The sequence below is a fragment of the Bombina bombina genome, chromosome 2 (genome assembly GCF_027579735.1).
Source record: "Bombina bombina isolate aBomBom1 chromosome 2, aBomBom1.pri, whole genome shotgun sequence".
In the NCBI taxonomy this organism is placed as follows: domain Eukaryota; kingdom Metazoa; phylum Chordata; class Amphibia; order Anura; family Bombinatoridae; genus Bombina; species Bombina bombina.
Window position 1 is genome coordinate 524489253 of NC_069500.1, and position 23123 is coordinate 524512375.

General features: G+C 40.4%; 1 protein-coding gene across 2 annotated transcripts in view; it reads left to right on the forward strand.

Moving 5' to 3' along the window:
• Positions 1-22037: 22037 nt before the first annotated feature.
• Positions 22038-23123, forward strand: part of RBM23 (RNA binding motif protein 23) — a 93200-nt gene continuing 92114 nt past the window's right edge. For both annotated transcript variants that reach the window (XM_053702306.1, XM_053702307.1), the window contains exon 1: positions 22038-22159. The gene's annotated coding sequence lies outside the window, so the exon portion shown is untranslated. The remainder of the gene's footprint in view (positions 22160-23123) is intronic.

A 23123-nucleotide genomic window follows, 5' to 3' on the forward strand; every position in this document is an offset into this window, starting at 1 on the left:
AGAGGCTTCGGAAGAGAGAGAAAGAAACCATAAATTGTTTAGTTAATACATACAATGCCTATCTTTTAGATTTCTGTAATGAAATTTGGGCCAAATACCTGAATGCTAAGAAAGAAAGGGATACTTTACTTCTTCAATCTACAATGTTGATTGAATAAAAAAATGCAGGTTAAATATTATAGTTACGGCAACAAGTCGGGCAAACTTTTGGCCAGGATTATTAAAAATTCCTCTAGCTTTCAAGGTATTGAAGCGATTCAAGGAAATAATAAGATTCATAAAGACTCGAAACAGATCCTATCTTCTTTTACCTTATACTACTCAGATTTGTATTCATATAACGAGCCTAATCTAGACTATAAAGCAGAATTTTGGGACAGCATTTTGGTGCAGAGATGTCCAGAACATTTATTACATGTGATTAATGTCCCTATTACTGATAAAGATATTGTGGACAGAATAGAATCTATATCTTTACATAAAACTCCAGGACCAGACTTACTCCCCAATGAATTTTATAAATTGTTGAAACCCAATACTATCCCTTATCTTAAAAATGTGTTTAATTATTATTTCATAAATAAATCACCATGTTCGGCCACCTTCTCTACATCCTGGACTACTCTGATCTTAAAGAAAGTTAAAAATCCTCTGGAAATGGGTTCTTATAGACCAATAGCCTTATTAAACTCTGATTATAAAATTTTAACTACTATTCTTGCTAACAGATTGCAGAGCCCTTTAAGCCAAATAATCCACTATGATCAGGTTGGTTTTCTTACAGGCAAGAATGCTGGTCTTAAATAAAGATTTTTTTTTAAAAAAAGACCAGAAAAGAGGGCACTATATTTCCAATATTATTACCCTATATGCATGGAATTGGAACTGGGCAAAATTAGACTCCTGGATTAAATTTGTCTAACATGGTCTCTTCTCTATCTCCCCCTGGTACAGGTTGTTAGTGGGACGCAGAGGAGAAGATAACTTAACCTACATTTTCAATAAATGGCAACCTCTACTTGGAAATCTCCATACTCATGATATAAAATATTCTATTACTAGGGTACATGAAACCCCACTATCGGCTTCCTGGAGAGAATCTCATCTTAAACTTTTATATATGAGATATTATACTCCGGGTAAGGGATATAAGTGGCACAACTTAGATTTTAATAAATGCCCCAAATATTAGGAGCTGACTTAACTCATATGTTATGGGATTGTCCAAAAATAAAGCAAATTGTGGCTATTAAAAAGCAATGTATAATTGAACAGAAAGATACAGATACTTATGTAGATTTACAAGTGTGCTCTTTTTTGGGAAATGGTCAGTCTTTATTAAATCACTTTCTAAGGAAGAACAGGACTTTATGATTTTTCCATTTAGAAATACAGACCTAGTCTTACTCGGAGTATGGTAGGTCTCATGATTGGTATATTGAGGAGGAGAGAGAGGGGAGGACCAAAATAGTATTGGACCAATAAGATCCTATAATCTCTACAAATTTTTTTTGTTTGTTTTGTCTTGTTTTGTTGTGTTCTGTTTTGTTTAGTATTGTCTTGCGATATTATCACATATTGCTGGCAAAGCCCTGTTTGTAATTGTATATTTTAACTAACTATCAGGAAATTTCCAGTAGTGGAAAATGGTCTTTGCATTGTAATTATTATTTGACAATGTGGTATTCTTATGTATTTTATTTCTTATGTAAAATATAAAATCCCAACAATGTGCAGGTTAAAATGAAAAGATACTTATCCTAGCTCAACTGAAAATGAATGGTGCATTTTTACATGCTCTGTATTTCTCTAATGCGCCCTGTGTGGTGGCAAGTTTATTTTTTTATTTATTTTTTCTCTCTACTTTTCTGTATGCTGTACACACTGTTGGTCTTAAATAAAGATTTAAAAAAAAAAAAAAAGGACCAGAAAAGAGGGCACTATATTTCCAATATTATTACCCTATAAGGATGGAATTGGAACTGGGCAAAATTAGAATCCTGGATTAAATTTGTCCAACATGGTCTCTTCTCTATCTCCTCCTGGTACTGGTTGTTAGCGGGACGCAGAGGAGAAGATAACTTAACCTACAGACTCCTGGATTAAATTTGTCTAACATGGTCTCTTCTCCATCTCCCCCTGGTACAGGTTGTTAGCGGGACGCAGAGGAGAAGATAACTTAACCTATATTTTCAATAAATGGCAACCTCTACTTGCAAATCTCCATACTCGTGATATAAAATATTCTATTAATAGGGTATGTGAAACCACACTATCAGCTTCCTGGAGAGAATCTCATCTTAAACTTTTATATATGACATATTATACTCCACGTAAGGGATATAAGTGGCACAATAAATTTTAATAAATGCCCCAAATGTCAACTATTAGGAGATGACCTAACTCATATGTTATGGTATTATCCAAAAATAAAGCAATTGTGGCTAAAGGTATAATATTGGATTAACACGGTTCTCACAATGTCTCCTTTTACTTTTTCCAAGCATAGTATAGTCCTTCTCTTTCCCTACAACACCGCCCTTCCCAATAATAAACTTAACAACTCTTTCATTTTGTGCATAAATGGAAAGATAAGGCAAAACCTAAATTCACAGAAATTATGAGTTTTATTAAAAAGCAATGTATAATTGAACAGAAAGATACAGATAATAATGTAGATTTACAAGTGCGCTCTTTTTTGGGGAAATGGTCAATCTTTATTAAATCACTTTCTAAGGAAGAACAGGACATTATGATTTTTCCATTTTGAAATACAGACCTAGTCTTACTCGGAGTATGGTAGGTCTCATGGATGGTATATTGAGGAGGAGAGAACCAAAATAGTATTGTACTAATACGATCCTATAATCTCTACAATTTAAATTTTTTTTTTGTTTTGTTTTGTGTTGTCTTGTGATATTATCACATATTGCTGGCAAACCTGTTTGTAATTGTATATTTTAACTATCAGGAAATTTACAGTAGTGGAAAATGGTCTTTGCATTGTAATTATTATTTGACAATGTGGTATTCTTATGTATTTTATTTGTGAAAAAAAAATTTTTCCTAACAATGTGCAGGTTAAAAGGAAAAGATACTTATATCCTAGCTCAACTGAAAATGAATTTGGTGCATTTTTTCATGCTCTGTATTTCACTAATGCGCCCTGTGTGGCGGCAAATTTATTTATTTATTCCCTTTCTAATTTTCTGTATGCTGTACACACTGTTGGTCTTAATTAAAGATTACAAAAAAAAAAGACCAGAAAAGAGGGCTGCCTTCTTAGGTTGCGTACAGGATCTTTCCTCTCTAAGAGTAATTGTCCCGGTACCTACAGCAGAAAGAGGTTTGGGGTTTTATTCAAACCTTTTCTTGGTTCCAAAGAAGGAGGGAACTTTTCGTCCAATTCTGGACCTAAAGTGCCTAAACAAGTGTTCCCTCTTTCAAGATGGAGACAATACGGTCAATCCTTCCTCTGTTTCAGAAAGGACAGTTTATGACCACAATAGACCTGAAGGATGCATAACTTCACGTCCCGATACACAGGGAACATTTTCAGTTCCTGAGGTTTGTCTTTCTGGACCAGCATTTCCAGTTCATAGCTCTTCAATTTGGCCTAGCTACTGCTCCAAAGATATTTTTGAAGGTTCTGGGGGCTCTTCTAGCCGTTGCGAGAACACAAGGTATTGCAGTAGCGCCTTACCTGGATGATATCTTGGTACAGGCACCATCTTTTTGTCTAGTGGAAGAACATTCAGAGTCCATTCTCAATCTTCTTCGATCACATGGATGGAAGATAAACTTGGAAAAGGCTTCTCTTGATCCTAATACAAGGGTGAACTTCCTGGGGACAATAATAGACTCCATATCCATGAGGATATTCCTCACAGATCAGAGACGTTGCAAGCTAACTTTTGCATGGCTTGCCCTCCAGACCTCCTTGAGACCCTCAGTGGCTCAGTGTATGGAGGTGATTGGACTCATGGTGTCCTGTATGGACATCATTCCTTTTGCAAGGAGGAGTCCTCACTTCCGATCAATATTTTGGAACTCCGGGCAATCTTCAATGCATTGAAGGCTTGGCCCCTTCTGGGTTCGTCCCAGTTTATCAGATTCTAATCAGACAATATAACCTCGGTTGCCTACATCAACCTTCAGATATGGGTTGAGATATCCTCAGGAGCATTTGATAGATGCCCTATCAGTACCATGGAGGTTCAGACTCATATCTTTTTCCTCCATTACCGCTTCTCCCTCGTGTGGTGGCTCGCATCAAGCAGGAGCGAACATCAGTGATTCTGATTGCTCCATCGTGGCCCTGTCGGTGTTACTGCACAAGACATTGGCTGAGCTTCCGGATGTGCAGTCCTTTGTTAAGGCTCTGACTAGGATCAGACTTGTGTTTAGATCTTGGGCTCCGCCTCGGAGCCTAAATCTTGTTCTTAGTGTTTTGCAGCAGGCTCCGTTTGAGCCTATGCATACTGTTGACATTAAATTGTTATCTTGGAATGTTTTTTTCTTTTACAAGATACGAAGAGTCCACGGATTTCATCCTTACTTGTGGGATATCGCCTCCTGGTCAGCAGGAGGAGGCAAAGAGCACCACAGCAGAGCTGTATATATAGCTCCTCCCTTCCCTCCCACCCCAGCCATTTTCTTTGCCTGTGTTAGTGATAGGAAGAGGCAAAGTGAGGTGTTAGTTATAGATTCTTCAATCAAGAGTTTATTATTTTGAAAGTAGTACCAGAGTGTGCTGCTTTGTTCTAGGGTGTAGCCTAGTCCAGATCAGTCTGTACAGTACAAAGAGAAGCATTTGGTGGCTTTAAAGCAATGGGAACTTGTGGGACATAATTCTCACTGGGCCTCCCATACTGATGCTGCCCTGCTTGTAAAGTCTGAGGGGAGAGTAAAACTCAGTACTTTTTATTTCCACAGGCCAATGTGAGGAGAAAATTAGGACCTCGCAAGCCGGGTGGACTGCCTTTGCTGTCGGGCAGATTGAGGTAAGTGCTGACTTTTATTTCTGGGGTTACAAGAAGAAAAGACTCAGAAGAAGTTGGGCACATGCTTGGTATAGATTTATAAGGAAGCCCTTAATGGAATTGGGCACTTTATTTTATTTGGCATAACTTGTCTCTGATGCATAAGAGACTAAATGCGACAGCTAGTGCAGGCACTGGAGGGCACTCTATGTTTAATACACATAACGATGGTGGTAGTCACATCTCCCGGCGGTTCTTAGAGAAGACATACCGACCGGGAGATGTCTGTACTGATGTCGCCTGTGGCGGGCATAATTGGGAGTTAAAAAGTCTCTGGGGCAATGGATCGCATCTCCCAGCGGTCATTTACATGTTTTTAACTCATTTTATTCATTAAACATGTCGACCATGAGGTATCTGTTGTTAACGCCCACGAAGGGCGGTCCTTGGGAGGCGAGCGCGCCTTTTTTCTTCTCCCGACGTTTGCATAGAAAGAGTGACATGCCGAGAGCTGTCTGTTTTTGTTCCACGACGGCTGATTTATACAGGTCCTATTATGCACTCTCTTAATTGTATGCGTATTTCGGACCGGAGATGTTTTTTCACCTATTGCGGTGGAGTCCCAATCTGATAACTTGATCAGAGGGAGATTGTTTTTCTTAATGCACGACGGCTGTGCTCTAAATTGCCTAGGTTGTCATTCGTTTTCAAACAGTTCATGTTTAAAAATAAAAACAAAAGAAATTTAAATTACCCTTTTAAAATTTAAAGGGAGAGTAATATTTCTGCACTTGTTATAGAATTACAGAATTCTTTGGAAAATCTTGTTTTTTTTGTGAGAAATGGACCAAGAGACCTATGCAGGGACTCTTTCTTTTGTGTTGTTGCACAATATTTTACCCACCAACTCATTTTCCGTTCCTCCTGTATGTGAGGAATTTTTTCCTAGAAATCTAATTACAGATCCAAAATTGTATTGCTCTCACATGCAGTGCCCTGCGTCTCTTCTGTAACAAACTAGACTTCGCTCTCTTCATGAGTTCTGAGGCGTTGTCTGCTTTCCCAATATTGCAGGGAAAACATTAGAGGAAAAACAGAGATTCAGTTTATTTTTTATAAGTGTTTTACAAAAAAAAAAAAAAGTTACCTTTTAAAATTTAAAGAGACAGTAACGTGTTTTATTGTTAACTTTTATTACAAAATTAACTTGTTGATTGGTTTATTTCATCCTTGTAGAGGAGTCTGTTGACATTGATCAATCTCTGACACACACTTCTACTATAGTGTCCCTCTAAACTTTATGGCCACATGCAGTGCTCTGCGGTTACTTTCTCACTCCATATGGAGTTCTTCTGCATTCATACATTATATGTTTTTCCCACGAGAAAGCTTTACTAGAGGTATTATTTTCAATCATTTAGAATTGAAACTTGTTTACCTAGTTTTTATTCTGAATGGTTCTTCCCTATTACCTGAAAGAGGAATATACTTTGGGATTCCCTGAGAGAGAATTATCATGCTCAAATGGAACATTATTTAATTTGATCCTGAGGTTGTTTTTTATTTCAGTTTTTAGCTTGCACACTTCCATTTGTTACCTTAGGAGGTTTTAGCTACCCTGGGCGACTACCGGTGTTTCCGGTGTTAGTGTTCCTAGTGCGTCCAGCAAGTTGTGTAGAATGGACACAGCTAGCTGTAGTAGCCTATTGGTTAGCTTAGCTGTCTAGCTAGCGGAAGGTTTGCAGTTTGCAACCAGCTGCAGCTATTCACCGCATTCCCTATGTTTAAGGAGTTGTTTCCCATAGTCGACTCGGCTATGGAGGCTGGGCAATCATTCCCTAGGGTAGAAGGAGTAGTTTCCAGCTTAGATATGAGAACTACTATACCCTTAGAGGATAGTTGGGTTTTCAAAGATTCTATGAAAGGAACTTAGAATATCCACCAGGGGTTACAATGGTAACCAACGGTGTACTTTGCTAATGTCATTGGTATTATGGCATTTTGGTTTGATGTGTTGTCTGATACTATTCCAACAGAAACTCCCATGGGTAAAAGCCAGGATAGGATGTAGGCTTTCAAAGGGGCTAAATCCTTTCTTTCAACTTTTTGCCTTGAGGTTATCAAGTGGGATGGGTTTCAGGTTTCTCTGTCCCAGATCACTGAGCTTTCTGATTGGAGTCTTGTTAGACAGATGTTTGCTCTAAGTCTAAATTTTTTTCTTTAATGATTTATTATAAGACGGTTTTCTTGGAACCTGGCTTGATGGTGATCAGGCTTGGGTTTGAGATGTTCAGAATCCCTGGATATTGGAAAATAGTGTTTCCGGGATTCAAAGTGGACAGGTGTTTGCTTTCAGTTTTATCTGCAGACCTTATATAAAATAAAAAAAATAAAAAAACTGGCGGTCTTACATTGTATAGGAGACTTCTATTCCATGGGAGTACTTTGTCCTGTTCCTATACAGGGGTAGGATTTTTATTCAACTCTGTTTGTAGTTCCCAATAAGGAGGGAACCTTCAGACCTATCTTAGATCTCTAGAGTCTCTACAGGTTTCTCAGAGTTCCATCTTTTAGGATGGAAATTAGTTGTACCATCCTTCCTTTGATACAGGATGGTCAATTTATGGCGACAGTGGATCTAATGGTTGCATATCTGTATGTTCCTATCCACAGAGATTATCACAAGTTCCTGAGGTTTGTCTTTCTGGACAGACATTTTCAGTTTGTGGCTCTGCCTTTCGGTCTGGCCACGGCACCCAGAATTTTCACAAAGGTTATGGGGACTCTGCTAGCGGTTCTAAGACCACGGGGCATTGCAGTGGTGCCTTATCTGGACGATATTCTGACCCAGGCGTCGTCTTATCAGCTGGCAAAGTCTCATACCGACATTGCTCTATCCTTCCTGAGGACTCATGGGTGGAAGGTAAATCTGGAAAAAAGTTTGCTAGTTCCACAGACAAGGGTTCCTTTCTTGGGAACTCTAATTGACTCTCTATCCATGAAAATCTTTTTGACGGAGGTGAGAAAATTAAAGATTCTGAATACATGCCGAGACCTTCAGACCAATCCTCGGCCGTCAGTGGCTCAGTGCATGGAGGTCATTGGATTGATGGTAACGGCAATGGACATCATTCCGTTTGCTCGGTTTCATGTCAAGCCTCTGCAACTGACCGTCCGTGTGAATGGAGATTATACAAATTTGTCTCCTCAAATAAATCTAGATCAGAAGATGATGGACTCTCTTCTATGGTGGTTGTCACTGGATCATCTATCCCAGGGGACATGCTTCCGCAGACCCTCATGGGAGATAGGGACAACGGATGCCAGCCTGATAGGATGGGGAGCAGTCTGGAACTCCCTGAGGGCCCAGGGTGTATGGACTCGAACAGAGTCTCTCCTTCCCATCAATATCTTAGAGTTGAGAGCAATATTCACTGCGCTTCAGACTTGGCCTCAGTTGGCTTCAGCCAAATTCATCAGATTCCAGTCGGACAAAATTACGACTGTGGCTTCCATCAATCATCAGGGAGGAACGAGGAGTTCCTTGGCGATGATAGAAGTAGCCAAGATAATTCAGTTGGTGGAATCTCACTCTTGTTATCTGTCGGCAATCCACATCCCAGGTGTGGAAAACTGGGAAGCGGACTTTCTGAGCATAAAGACTTTTCATCCGGGAGAATGGGAACTCCATCCGGAGGTATTTGCCAACCCGATTCTGAGATGGGGCAAGCTGGAGTTGGATCTTATGGCATCTCATCAGAATGCCAAGCTTCCGAGATACGGGTCCAGGTCCAGGGATCCCCAGGCCATGCTGATAGATGCCTTGGCAGTACCTTGGTCTTTCAGCCTAGCTTATGTGTTCCCTCCATTTGCTCTCCTTCCCAGGGTGATTGCTCAAGTCAAACAGGAGACGGCATCTGTGATCCTCATCGCTCCTGCGTGGCCTCGCAGGACTTGGTATGCCGACCTGGTGGACATGTCATCTCAGCAACCGTGGAAGCTTTAATTGAGGAAGGACCTTCTCATTCAGGGACCCTTCCTTCATCCGAATCTAGTTTCTCTACAGCTAACTGCTTGGAGATTGAACGCTTGATTTTATTTAAGCGAGGATTTTCTGATTCAGTCATAGATGCCTTGATTCAGGCACGTAAGCCTGTTACTAAAAAAATTTACCATAAGATATGGAGTAAATATCTTTGTTGGTGCGAGTCCAAGGGCTACTCATGGAGTAGGGTTAGGATTCCCAGGATTTTGTCTTTTCTCCAAGACGTATTGGAGAAAGGGTTGTCAGCAAGTTCCTTAAAAGGGACAGATTTATGCTTTATCTGTTTGGTTACACAAACGTCTGGCCGATATTCCAGATGTTCAATCTTTTTGTCAGGCTCTGACTAGAATCAGGCCTGTGTTTAGACCAATTGCTCCTCCTTGGAGTTTGAATTTAGTTCTTACAGTTCTTCAAGGGGTTCCGCTTGATCCTATGCATTCCATAGATATTAAGTTATTGTCTTGGAAAGTTTTATTTTTGGTTGCTATTCCTTCTGCTCACAGAGTATCCGAGCTTTCGGCATTACAATGTGATTCTCCTTATCTTATTTTCCATTCGGATAAGGTGGTGTTACGAACCAAACCTGGTTTTCTTCCTAAGGTTGTTTCAAATAAGAATATTAATCAGGAAATTGTTGTTCCTTCCTTGTGTCCTAATCCTTCTTCTAAGAAGGAGCGTCTGTTACATAATTTGGACGTCGTCCATGCTTTGAAGTTCTACTTACAGACGACTAAGGATTTTCGCCAATCGTCTTCATTGTTTGCTGTTTTTTCTGGGAAACGTAGGAGTCAGAAAGCTATGGTTACCTCTCTTTCTTTTTGGCTGAAGAGTATAATCCGTTTTGCATATGAGACTGCTGGACAGCAGCCCCCTGAACGAATTACGGCTCATTTCACTAGGGCTGTGGCTTCCTCATGGGCATTCAAAAATTATGCTTCTGTTGAACAGATTTGCAAAGCTGCGACTTGGTCTTCTCTTCACACTTTTTCCAAATTTTCCAAATTTGATACTTTTGTCTCGTCTGAGGCTGTTTTTGGGAGAAAAGTTCTTCAAGCAGTGGTGCCTTCCGTTTAGGTTCCCTGTCTTGTCGCTCCCTTTTCATCCGTGTACTATAGCTTTGGTATTGTATCCCACAAGTAAGGATGAAATCCGTGGACTCATCGTATCTTGTAAAAGAAAAAGGAAATTTATTCTTACCTGATAGATTTGTTTCTTTTACGATACGATGGCCTCTATTTAACAAGGTCTGGCGGACCTGATCCGACAGTGCGGATCAGGTCCGCCAGACCTCGCTGAATTCGGAGAGCAATATGCTCTCCGTATTCTGCATTGCACCAGCAGCTCACAAGAGCTGCTGGTGCAACGCCGCCCCCTGCAGACTCGGGTGTCAATCAACCCGATCGTACTCGATCGGGTTGAATGTCGGCGATGTCTGTCCGCCTGCACAGGTTATGGAGCAGCAGTCTTTGTGACCGTTGCTTCATAACTGCTGTTTCTGGCGAGCCTGCAGGCTCGCCAGAAACACGGGGCATCAAGCTCCATTCGGAGCTTGATAGATAGGCCCCAATGAGTCCACAGCCCACCCTGTTTTTGTACGACAGGTCTTTAATTTTGTTAAACTTCAGTCACCTTTGCACCTTGGCTTTTCCTTTCTCTTCCTAACTTCGGTCGAATGACTGGAGTGGGAGGGAAGGGAGGAGCTATATATACAGCTCTGCTGTGGTGCTCTTTGCCTCCTCCTGCTGACCAGGAAGCAATATCCCACAAGTAAGGATGAAATCCGTGGACTCATCGTATCGTAAGAGAAACAAATTTATCAGGTAAGAATAAATTTCCTGTTTTTTTGCTGGCTATTGCCTCTGCACGCAGTTTGAGATTTCTGCTTTACAATGTGACTTACCTTATCTTGTTTTCCATGCTTATATTTCGGTTTTACGTACTAAATTAGGGTTCCTACCTAAGGTGGTGTCGGACCGTAACATTAATCAAGAAATTGTTGTTTCTTCCTTGTGTCCTAATCCTTCTTCAGCGAAGGAACGCTTGCTTCACAATCTGGATGTGGTTCGTGCCTTGAAGTTCTATCTTCAGGCTACTAAGGAATTCAGACAATCTTCCACTTTGTTTGTCGCCTATACGGGGAAGCGTAAGGGGCAGAAGGCTACTACGACTTCCCTATCTTTCTGGTTGAGGAGTGTTATTCGCTTAGCTTATGAGACAGCGGGACGACAGCCTCCTGAGAGGATAACAGCTCATTCCACTAGAGCAGTGGCTTCCTCCTGGCCTTTTAAGAACAAAACCTCAATGGATCAGATTTGTAAGGCGGCTACCTGGTCCTCCTCACACCCTTTTTTAAAAAATGTTACAAGTTTGATGTGTTTGCTTCGGCTGAAGCCACTTTCGGGAGAAAAGTTTTGCAGGCTGTGGTGCCCTCAGAATAGAGTCCGCCGCTTTTTTTGTTCCCTCCCATTATTCATTCAGTGTCCTCTGGAGCTTGGGTATAGTTTTCCCAACAGTAAGGAATGAAGTTGTAGACTCTCCATGCCTTATGGAAGGAAAACATAATTTATGCTTACCAGATAAATTCTTTCCTTCCTGGCAGGGAGAGTCCATGACCCCGCCCGTAATGTATTTTTTGATGGGCGGCTGCCTTTTTTATATTAATTCTTCTGGCACCTTTATACACTGATGTTTCTCCTACTTTTCCTTATTCCCTTGTCAGAATGACTGCGGGATAGGGGAAGTGGGAGGGATATTTAAGCCTTTGGTTGGGGGTCTTTGCCTCCTCCTGGTGGCCAGGTGTTGTATTTCCCAACAGTAAGGAATGAAGGTGCGGACTCTCCCTGCCAGGAAGGAAAGGAATTTATCTGGTAAGCATAAATTATGTTTCTTATTGCCTAAAACTATTTGGATTGTTAAAGTGATTGTAAAGTTTAATGAATAAGTGCCCAGTAACTAAAAGTAATCTTAAAAACAGGGACACTTTCATTCATTAAACTTTACAATGACACTTATTTTATAAAATACTTACCTTTGCGTAATGGTAAGCATAACGCCGATCCTCCAACCGCAGCTTCTGCTTTCTTTAGGAGATCGATGACAAATCCGGCTTCCTCCAATTGTTGTGTGCCCCCTTTGGCATCCAACCCAACTCGTGAGGCACGCAACGATTAGAGGAATCCGGATTCGTCATCGATCTGCTAAAGAAAGCAGGAGCTGCAGGCAGAGGAATGGCGTTATGTTTACCATAACGCAAAGCTAAGTATTTTATAAAATAAGCGTTATTGTAAAGTTTAATGAATGAAAGTGCCCCTGTTTTTAAGATTACATTTAGTTACCGGGCACTTATTCATTAACCCCTTAATGACCAAGGACGTACGCCACACGTCCTCAAAAAAAATACAGTTAATGACCGAGGACGTGTGGCGTATGTCCTTGGTCTGGAAAGCAGCTGGAAGCGATCCTGCTCGCTTCCAGCTGCTTTCCGGTTATTGCAGTGATGCCTCGATATGGAGGCATCCTGCAATAACCCCCCTTGGCCATCCGATGCAGAGAGAGCCACTCTGTGGCCCTCTCTGCACCGGACATAGGTGGCCGGTATCGTTGGTGGGTGGGAGCAAGTCTGGGAGGCGGGTGGGCGGCCATCGATGTGCCGAGTGGGGGGAAGGGGGGCGGGATCGGGGGCGGAACCGTCGGGAGCGCGCACAGGAGCGCGCGCGTGCACGAGGGGCGGCGGGCGGGTGCGTGCACGGGGCAGGAGCGGGAGGGAACCGCTACACTACAGAAAAATAAAGCTGCTAAAAGTTAAAATAAAATGTTTTAAAAAGTTAGAAATAAACAGCTAAGGGATCTGGAAGGGGTGGGGGGATAGTCTTGGGGGGGGGGAAAGCTACACTACAGAAAAGGGCATTTTTTTTTTAAAAAAAAGGCACATTTGTTACTAAACTGGGTACTGGCAGACAGCTGCCAGTACCCAAGATGGCGCCCATTAAGGCAGAGGGGGAGGGTTAGAGAGCTGTTTGGTGGGGGATCAGTGAGGTTGGGGACTAAGGGGGGATCCTACACAGCAGCATATGTAAATATGCCAAAAAAAAAACAAAAAAAAGCCCAAGTATAGCTTTTATTTTAGTACTGGCAGAGTTTCTGCCAGTACTTAAGATGGCGGGGACAATTGGGGGGTGGGGGAGGGAAGAGAGCTGTTTGGGAGGGATCAGGGGGTCTCATGTTTCAGGTGGGAGGCTGAGCTCTACACTAAAGCTAAAATTAACCCTGCAAGCTACATAATTAACCCCTTCACTGCTAGCCATAATACAAGTGTGAAATGCAGCGGCATTTGGCGGCCTTCTAATTACCAAAAAGCAACGCCAAAGCCATATATGTCTGCTATTTCTGAACAAAGGGGATCCCAGAGAAGCATTTACAACCATTTGTGCCATAATTGCACAAGCTGTTTGTAAATGATTTCAGTGAGAAACCTAAAATTGTGAAAAATGTAACGTTTTTTTTAATTTGATCGCATTTGGCGGTGAAATGGTGGCATGAAATATACCAAAATTGGCCTAGATCAATACTTGGGGTTGTCTACTACACTACACTAAAGCTAAAAGTATCCCTAAAAGCTCCCTACATGCTCCATAATTAACCCCTTCACTGCTGGGCATAATACACGTGTAGTGCGCAGTGGCATTTAGCAGCCTTCTAATTACTAAAAAGCAACGCCAAAGCCATATATGTCTGCTATTTCTGAACAAAGGGGATCCCAGAGAAGCATTTACAACCATTTAAGCCATAATTGCACGAGCTGTTTGTAAATAATTTCAGTGAGAAACCAAAAGTTTGTGAAAAAATTTGTAAAAAAGTGAACGAGTTTTTGTATTTAATCGCATTTGGCAGTGAAATGGTGGCATGAAATATACCAAAATGGGCCTAGATGAATACTTTGGGATGTCTACTAAAAAAATATATATACATGTCAATAGATATTCAGAGATTCCTGAAAGATATTAGTGTTCTAATGTAACTAGCGCTAATTTTGAAAAATAATGGTTTGGAAATAGCAAAGTGCTACTTGTATTTATGGCCCTATAACTTACAAAAAAAGCAAAGAACATGTAAACATTGGGTATTTCTAAACTCAGGACAAAATTTAGAAACTATTTAGCATGGGTGTTTTTTGGTGGTTGTAGATGTGTAACAGATTTTGGGGGTCAAAGTTAGAAAAAGTGTGTTTTTTTCAATTTTTTCCTCATATTTTATAAAAATTTTTTATAGTAAATTATAAGATATGATGAAAATAATGGTATCTTTAGAAAGTCCATTTAATGGCGAGAAAAACGGTATATATGTGTGGGTACAGTAAATGAGTAAGAGGAAAATTACAACTAAACACAAACACCGCAGAAATGTAAAAATAGCCTTGGTCCCAAACGGACAGAAAATGGAAAAGTGCTGTGGTCATTAAGGGGTTAAAGGGATACTAAACCCAATTTTTTTTATTTCATGATTCAGACAGAGCATTCAATTTTAAGCAACTTTCTTATTTACTCCTTTTATCAATTTTTCTTTGTTCTCTTGCTATCTTTATTTAAAAAGCAGGATTTTTAACATAGGAGCCGGCCCATTTATGGTTCAGAACCTGAGTTATGTTTGCTAAATATAGCTACCAATAAGCAACCACTATCCAAGGTGCTGAACCACAAATGGTTCAGCTTCTAAGTTTTACATTCCTGCTTTAAAAATAAAGATAGCAAGAGAATGAAGAAAAATTGATAATAGGAGTAAATTGAAAAGTTGCTTAAAATTGCATGCTCTATCTGAATTATTAAAGCACATTTTTGAGTTTAGTATCCCTTTAAACTTTAAAATCACTTTAAAGCACATGATGTCTTTTTTAAACAAAGTTTTTAAATATTCATGATTTTTTTTTCTTCTTTTTAAATAACTGATAAAGGGGATCGTTTGCAGCCACTCCTTAAAAGGACAGTCAACACCAGAATTTTTTTTTTTTAAAAGATAGATAATCCCTTAATTACCCATTCCCCAGTTTTGCATAACCAACACAGTTATAATAATACAAGTTTTACCTCTGTAATTACCTTATATCTAAACCTCTGCAGACTGCCCCCTTATTTCAGTTCTTTTGACAGTCTTGCATTTTAGCCAATCAATGCTCACTCCTCGGTAAATTCATGTGCATGAGCTTAATGATATCTATATGAAACACATGAACTAACTCCCTCTAGTGGTGAAAAACTGTCAAAATGCATTCAGATTAGAGGCGGCCTTCAAGGTCTAATAAATTATCATATGAACCGCCTAGGTTTAGCTTTCAACTAAGAATACCAAGAGAACAAAGCAAAATTGGTGATAAAAGTAAATTGAAAAGTTGTTACATGCCCTATTTGAATCATGAAAGTTTTTTTTGGACTTGAATGTCACTTTAAGCCTGCACGACCTAATTCAGTGCTGATGTTCCTGCTCTAGTCACTACAGTTTTGTTGTGCTTTTGTTACATGTGTATGTTGTTTAATGTGTGTAAGTAGTGTTGTGTGTATGTAGGGTGTGTATGTACGGTGTGTGTTTTAAAGTACAATGAAAGGTACATTACAATGTTGTTTAAAGGGACATGAAACAATTCTTTTCTTTTATGATTGTGATCATGTGATTTTAAATAACTTTTTGATTACCTTCTATTATCGAATTTGATTTGTTCTTTTGATATTCTTTATTGAAAGGGATACCTAGGTAGGTTTAGGAGCGGCTATTTAGTGGCTGCACATATATGCCTATATGTTATTGGCTCACCCAATGCATTCAACTAGATCCCAGTAGTGCATTGCTGCTGCTTCAACATAGGATACTAAGAGAACGAAGCAAATTATATAATAGAAGTAAATTAGAAATTTTTCTAAAATTATATTCTCTATCTGAATCATGAAGAAAATGAGTTTCATACCCAATTAACTAATCACAATAAAACATTTTATGGGAAATAAAATTTTTGCAATCTCTTTTATCCCTGGGCTTGGTGTGTATCTGTAGCATCATACAGATCTAAGTATAACTAGTGTGCGCAACATGCAGTCCTCATTTATCTGGTCCCATTACCTATTTTAAATTAAACCTCTATCAGTCCCCAATTACAACACACATAATTCCATTTTCTTTCTAAATTACAAATAACCGAGAGCACCTGCCAGAGCCAGCACTTGCTTATATAAGTAAAATTAAAACTGCCACAACATTCTACCCATTCACCCACCTGAGTCACTCTTTTGATACCAATCAGCCAGTTTGTGTTCTGTAGATCATGTGTACAATAAGCATCTCTCTCATATTGCACGTTGCCACTGATATTAATATTCACTGGAAATGTTATTTAAAATATGTGCACCCCCCACTGAAAACTTTCTGCAGACGCCCATGCAGATACGGATACCGTTACCTGATGTAATTATTTCTGCAGGTAACAGACAGAACACTAATTTAACCCTGTTTAAGTAAGTGCACACAAACGGTTGTTTAACCCATTATATGCCAGTAGCCCAGAAAATGTATGTATCCTCCCATTTGTGCTAGTAACACGCAACATTGTTTTAAATGAACACACAAAGTACACTGATTTATACGTTTTTTTAAGTCTGGTACATTTAGCATTGCTATTATTTTTTTTGTTTACATAGCACAAACAGATAATTAAATCTGACCCTCAGGCCCAGTAAGACACAAATAACTGTGATTTAACACTTTCGGAAATAATAAAACACGTTCCTTTTTGAATCATAAAATTGGGGCCACTTGCACACACAATGAGTATTAATTATCCAGACATATAACATAAGGCAAGTAATTATCCCCATTAGTATCTACTATATATATATAAAAATATTTATAATGTAGCTGTATTTCTCTGTTCCTCCTTTACCAAACTACCTCACTAAGTTTCCAGACATATGGCGACAACCTTTTCAATCGACACTAAAACAAAGCAACATTGGCATACTGTAGAGGTAGCCATATTGATAACGCTTTTTCTTTCTAATGACACGATGAGTCCACGGATCATCTAACTGCTATTGGGGAATATCACTCCTGCCCAGCAGGAGGCAGCAAAGAGCACCACAGCAAAGCTGTTAAATATCACCTCCCTTCCCTCCCACCCCAGTCATTCTCTTTTCCTTGTTAGAGCAAGGAAGAGGTAAAGTTAGGTGTTAGATAAAGATTCTTCAAGCAAGATTGTATTATATTTTAAGTGCAAGATTTGGCTGCTTTGTTCTAGGGCAGGGGTGTCCAAACTTTGCTCTCCAGAGGTTTTGGAACTACATTTCCCATATTGCTCAGCTAGATAAAATGCTGGCTGAGCATCATCGGAAATGTAGTTCCAAAACCTCTGGAGAGTAAAGTTTGGACACCCCTGTTCTAGGGTGTAGCCGTAATCCACATCAGTCTCTTCAGTAGGGCAGTGGTGGCTTTCAAGCACTGGGAACTTGTGGGACATAATTCTCACTGCGCCTCCCATGTAATTTATGCTGCCCTAACTCTGAAAGTCTGAGTAAAATTACTCAGTCTTTTTTCTTTCCACAGGGCTATGTTAGGGAGAGAACCTCTCAAACCTGGTGAGCTGCCTTGCTGTCGGGCAGATTTGTGAGGTAAATGCTGACTTTATTTATTCTGGGAAGGAGAAGACACTCAGAAAAAGTGGGCACTTTATTTCAAAGACAAAGGTAAAGAAAATAAGGGCCATTTAGGTTAAAGCACTTTATTTTTAATATGGGACACTTAAACTCTCCTATACTGGAGAGAACTCTCAGACAGCAGTTTATGCAGGCACTGGGGTTGAGAATAGTCTGCTTGGTTGTTGAACTTTGGTGGTTCCACTTCTCCCGGCGGTTAAACTTATATATCAATATGCCGACCGGGAGATTGTTATTTTTGAGGACACCCACGAGGGGCGGAGCTAAGTGAGGCGGCAATCTGTATTGCGCGCCACTTTCTTCACTTCCGAGTGCGGAGGAAACAGAATTTCAAGGGTCTGTTTAGAAACACATGATTTTCTGAAAGCATGCGTTTCTAGGAACGGAGAACGGCTCATCTCGTCTGCTGCTGGAGTCCGGATCGTTCATCTACTTAGAAGGACTAAACTCCGGTGTTGCAGGGCAGGTAGGCACCTCAGCAAAGAAGCTGAGGTGTACAGGTGTTTTTCCTTATGTTATTTAGCTTAATACCGCATTCTGCAGATTTAAGTAAAAAATTGCGGTTTAAAATTTAAAGGGACAGTGACGTTTTTTACAATTTTAATTTTTATTAAAAAATTGAAGTTATTATTTGTTTATTTGATCCATTGTGAGTCAGTATGGACCAAGAGGTTTTGCAAAATGTCACTTGTTCTTTGTGTTTTGATGCCAATGTGGAACCACCAATCCTTTTCTGTTCCTCATGTATTGAGAGGACTTTAAACTATAGGGATACACTTTTTTCTGAGCCAACATTTTCCAAGGCAGATGCTGTTCAGGAGTCTAATGACAATGTTCAATATATACCGCAGCTTTCTCCTCAGGCGTCCCAACTTGTATCGCCCTCACATGCAGTGCCCTGCGCTTCATCTCTAACTCCTCCTGGGGTTACGTTGCAAGACATCGCTTCTCTCATGTCCTCTGCGGTTTCTGATGCATTGTCTACTTTTCCCATGCTGCAGTGAAAGCGCAAGAGGAAAAGTAAACATTCAGTGGGGGTTACTGACGCAGTTGTGGCTATTTCAGATGCCCCTTCCCAGAAGCCTGAGGAGGAGGATCTTTCGGTAGCATCTGAGGGGGAGATCTCAGATTCTGACAGTGTAATTCCTCCTGCTGATACTGAAGTTGTTTCCTTCAGGTTTAAGCTAGAACACCTTGGTCTGTTACTTAAAGTGAATGTAAATTTTGATGCTAAAGTGCCCGTTTTTTAAAACTTTGATTAAAAACAGGAGCACTTTAATTCATCAAAATTTACATTTCACTCCTGTTGTGACAAATAACTTACCTTTTAAACTTCACAGCAGCTCCAGCTTCCTCCGGTCTCACAAGCCATTTCTGATGTCAGAAATGATTGATAGGTCATTCTCCAATCACAGTCCCCCCCCCCCCCCCCCCCGGGGGATTCAGTGTCTGAATCATTGCTGTAATTGGAGGAAGCCGGATGCCTCATTTTAGACCCAGGAAGAGGCTTTGAAACGGGTGGAGGAAGCTGGAGCTGCTGTGAAGATTAAAAGGTAAGTTTTTTTCACAACACAAGTGAAATTAACATTTTGATGAATTAAAATGCCCCTGTTTTTAATCTAAGTTTTAAAAACCGGGCACTTTAGCATCAAAATTTACATGCACTTTAAGGAGGTTTTAGCTACATTGGATGACAGCGACACTATGGTAGTTATTCATCCTAAGAAATCCAGTAAGCTTAATAACATCTAAGTCTAAACTTTTAGTGATTCCTTACAAGGGAAAGACCTTGTTTGGACCAGGTTTGGCGGAAATAATCTCTGATATTACGGGAGGAAAGGGTCATCTTCTCCCTCAAGATAAGAGAAGCAAACAAAAGGGATGTCAGAGTAATTTTCGTTCCTTTCAAAGTTTCAAAGGAAGTTCTTCCTCTTCTAAGCAAGAACAGTCTAAACCTTCCTGGAGATCCAATCAGTCTTGGAACAAGGGAAAACATTCCAAAAAGCCTGCTATTGAATCAAAGACAGCATGAAGGGCCTGCCCTGATCCGAGCCTTCGCTCAGGCTTGGGTTCGAGACGTTCAGGATCCCTGGGCAGTGGATATAGTGTCCCAGGGATACAAACTAGAGTTCAAGAATTTTCCTCCCAGAGGCAGGTTTCTGCTTTCAAGATTATCTGTAGACCAGACAAGAGGAGAGGCGTTCTTACACTGTGTACAGGACCTCTCCGAGCTAGGAGTGATAGTTCCTGTTCCAACGCAGGAACGGGGTCTGGGGTTTTATTCCAATCTGTTTGTGGTACCCAAAAAGGGAGGAACCTTCAGACCAATTTTAGATCTCAAGAGTCTAAACAAATTCCTAAGAGTACTGTCCTTCAAGATGGAAACTATTTGTTCCATTCTTCCTTTGGTCCAAGAGGGTCAATTTATGACAACAGTGGATTTAAAGGACGCGTACCTGCATGTTCCCATTCACAAGAATCATCACACATTTCTAAGGTTTGCATTTCTAGACAAACACTCCAATTCGTGGCTCTTCCTTTCGGCCTTGCGACAGCAAGGTTCTGGGATCCCTGTTGGCGGTGCTCCAATTACGGGGCATTGCAGTGGTGCCTTATCTGGACGAAATCCTGGTCCAGGCGCCATCCTTTCAACAAGCAAGGTCCCACATGGAAATGTTGTTATTTTTCCTCCGCTCTCATTGATGGAAGGTACATTTGGAAAAGAGCTCCTTAGTTCCAAATACAAGGGTAACTTTCTTGGGAACCATAATAGATTTCCTATTAATGAAGATTTTTCTGACAGAAGTCAGGAAATCAAAGATTTTCGATTCTTGCCTAGCACTTCAGTCCGCTCCTCGGCTATCTGTGGCTCAGTGCATGGAGGTAATCGGGCTGATGGTGACGGCAATGGACATCATCCCGTTTGCTCGTTTCCACCTCAGACCTTTGCAGTTAAACATGCTCAGTCAGTGGAACGGTGATTATACGGATTTGTCTCCACGAATACAGCTGGAACAGGAGACAATGGATTCTCTTCTTTGTTGGTTGTCTCAGGTTCATCTCTCCTAGGGAACCTGCTTTCGCAGACCCTCCTGGGTGATTGTGACAACAGACGCCAGTCTTCTTGGTTGGGGAGCAGTCTGGGACTCTAATAGCTCAGGGAACTTGGACTCAGTCAGAGTCTGTTCTACCCATAAACATTCTGGAGCTGAGAGCAATCTTCAATGCTCTTCTGATCTGGCCCCAGTTAACCTCAGCCCGGTTCATCAGGTTCCAGTCGGACAACATAACTTCAGTGGCTTACATCAATCATCAGGGAGGAAGGTGGAGTTCCTTCGCCATGACAGAGGTAGCCAAGATAATTTGGTGGGTTGAGACTCACAATTGCTATCGGCGATCCACATCCCAGGGGTGGATAACTGGGAGGCGGACTTCCTGAGCAGACAGACCTTCCACCCGGGGGAGTGGGAACTCCATCTGGAAGTGTTTTCCAGTCTGATTTTCAGATGGGGTCAGCCAGAATTGGATCTCATGGCATCTCGGCAGGATGCCAAGCTTCCGAGGTACGGATCGAAGTCAAGGGACCCTAATGCGGTACTAATAGACACCCTGGCGGTACCTTGGAATTTCATTCTGGCAAACAGACAGAACACTAATATAACCCTGTTTGAGTAAGTGCACACAAACAATTGTTTAACCCATTTTATGCCAGTATCCCAGACAATTTATGTATCATCCCATTTGTGCTAGTAACATGCAACATTGTTTTGAACACACAAAGTACACTGATTTATAAGTTTTTTTTTTAAGTCTGGTACATTTAGCATTGCTATTATTTTTTGTTTTGTTTACATGGCACAGATAATTAAATCTGACCCTCAGACCCAGTAACACACAAATAACTGTTAACACTTTCGGAAATAGTAAAACACGTTCCTTTTTGCATTATAAAATTGGGGACACTTGCACACACAATCAATGAGTATTGATTATCCAGATATATAACATAAAGCAAGTAATTATCCCCATTAGTATCTGCTTACCAAACTACCTCACTAAGTTACAAGACATATGGCAACAACCTTTTCAATCGACACTAAAACAAAGCAACACTGGCATACTGTAGAGGTAGCCATATTTATTTGATAACGCTTTTTTTTTTTGGGAGATTGATAGCCCCACCCCTACTACAGCTTTGTTTACGTATGGAGGATACTTGCGTTTCAATCCTCGTATTCGTACATTCATCAACCAGCTCATTGATTGGTTTGTTTTTTTAACTTGCACTCTGTCTCCATTAGTCCATCGCTGTTAGCCTACCTTTGTCTCTGACGTTACATCTTCTGATTGGCTCTTAACAGAACCCCTGTGAAGGTGAAGGAAAGAGGAAGGTTCGAGAAATAAGGGTTTGGCCTCCATCTTATTTTACAACGGACTGAACGGTAGGGATACTGGGGTGAGATAAAGGCAGTAAGGAATGGTGGGGATATATAGAAAAAATGTTTGTCGTGTAAATATCGATATAGTGATGATGGCAGTGTTATGATGTTGTGCAGTATACGTGGTTAAATATAACCGGGTTCACCAAGTTCTCCTTTTATATGTACTTAGGGTCGTTTGCTGTAGTCATGTTGCACAATATTCTAAACGAGTGAATCTAATTAAACACCAAACCCTAGATAACTGCACAAAATCTTTTTAAATATGTGACGAAGCAACTCCCAAGCTAGTTTAGTTGACCACCTACCTGTATGCGAGTTCTGTACACAAGGCTCACTCCCAGCCTTCGTTTCCCAGTACTTGGTTCTTAAAAAATATGCTTTTGCATATAATTCTATTAATTAAACACCATTCTCTGATAAATACATCGTATGGTTAGCAACATTCAAGCACGGTAAACTTATTTGTTTTCTAAATTATTGTTTGTACCGTTTTATTCTACTATGGAAACTGTACGTTGGTCCGAATACACTGATGGGGTCGATTTATGAGTGTTTTAGTTATTTAGGAGCAATACCACTTTTTTTCATCACATACTTTGATCGGTTATCTGTGTACAGATTTTGCAACATTATTAGCAACGATAATACATTACTTGTGACATCAGAACAAACTGCAGTTTATTGTTATGAAATGTGCGTGCAGAAGTGAGGCAAATATTAGGTCGTATCAGGAACCATTAATTCATGGAAATAAAACATTGTCATATACAACTTTGCTTAATTCGACTGTCAAATACCTATGCTAAACAAATTATGTAACAACCTATGTTGCAAAATACCTGTCCTGTCTGTGCTACAAATTGGTTACTTAGCGCAGTGTTCATTTATAATTGGCCACAACCAAGGAAAATAACGTAAACCTGCTCACCATAGTAGCAGAGTTCTGCAAGTTTGAAATGCTTTT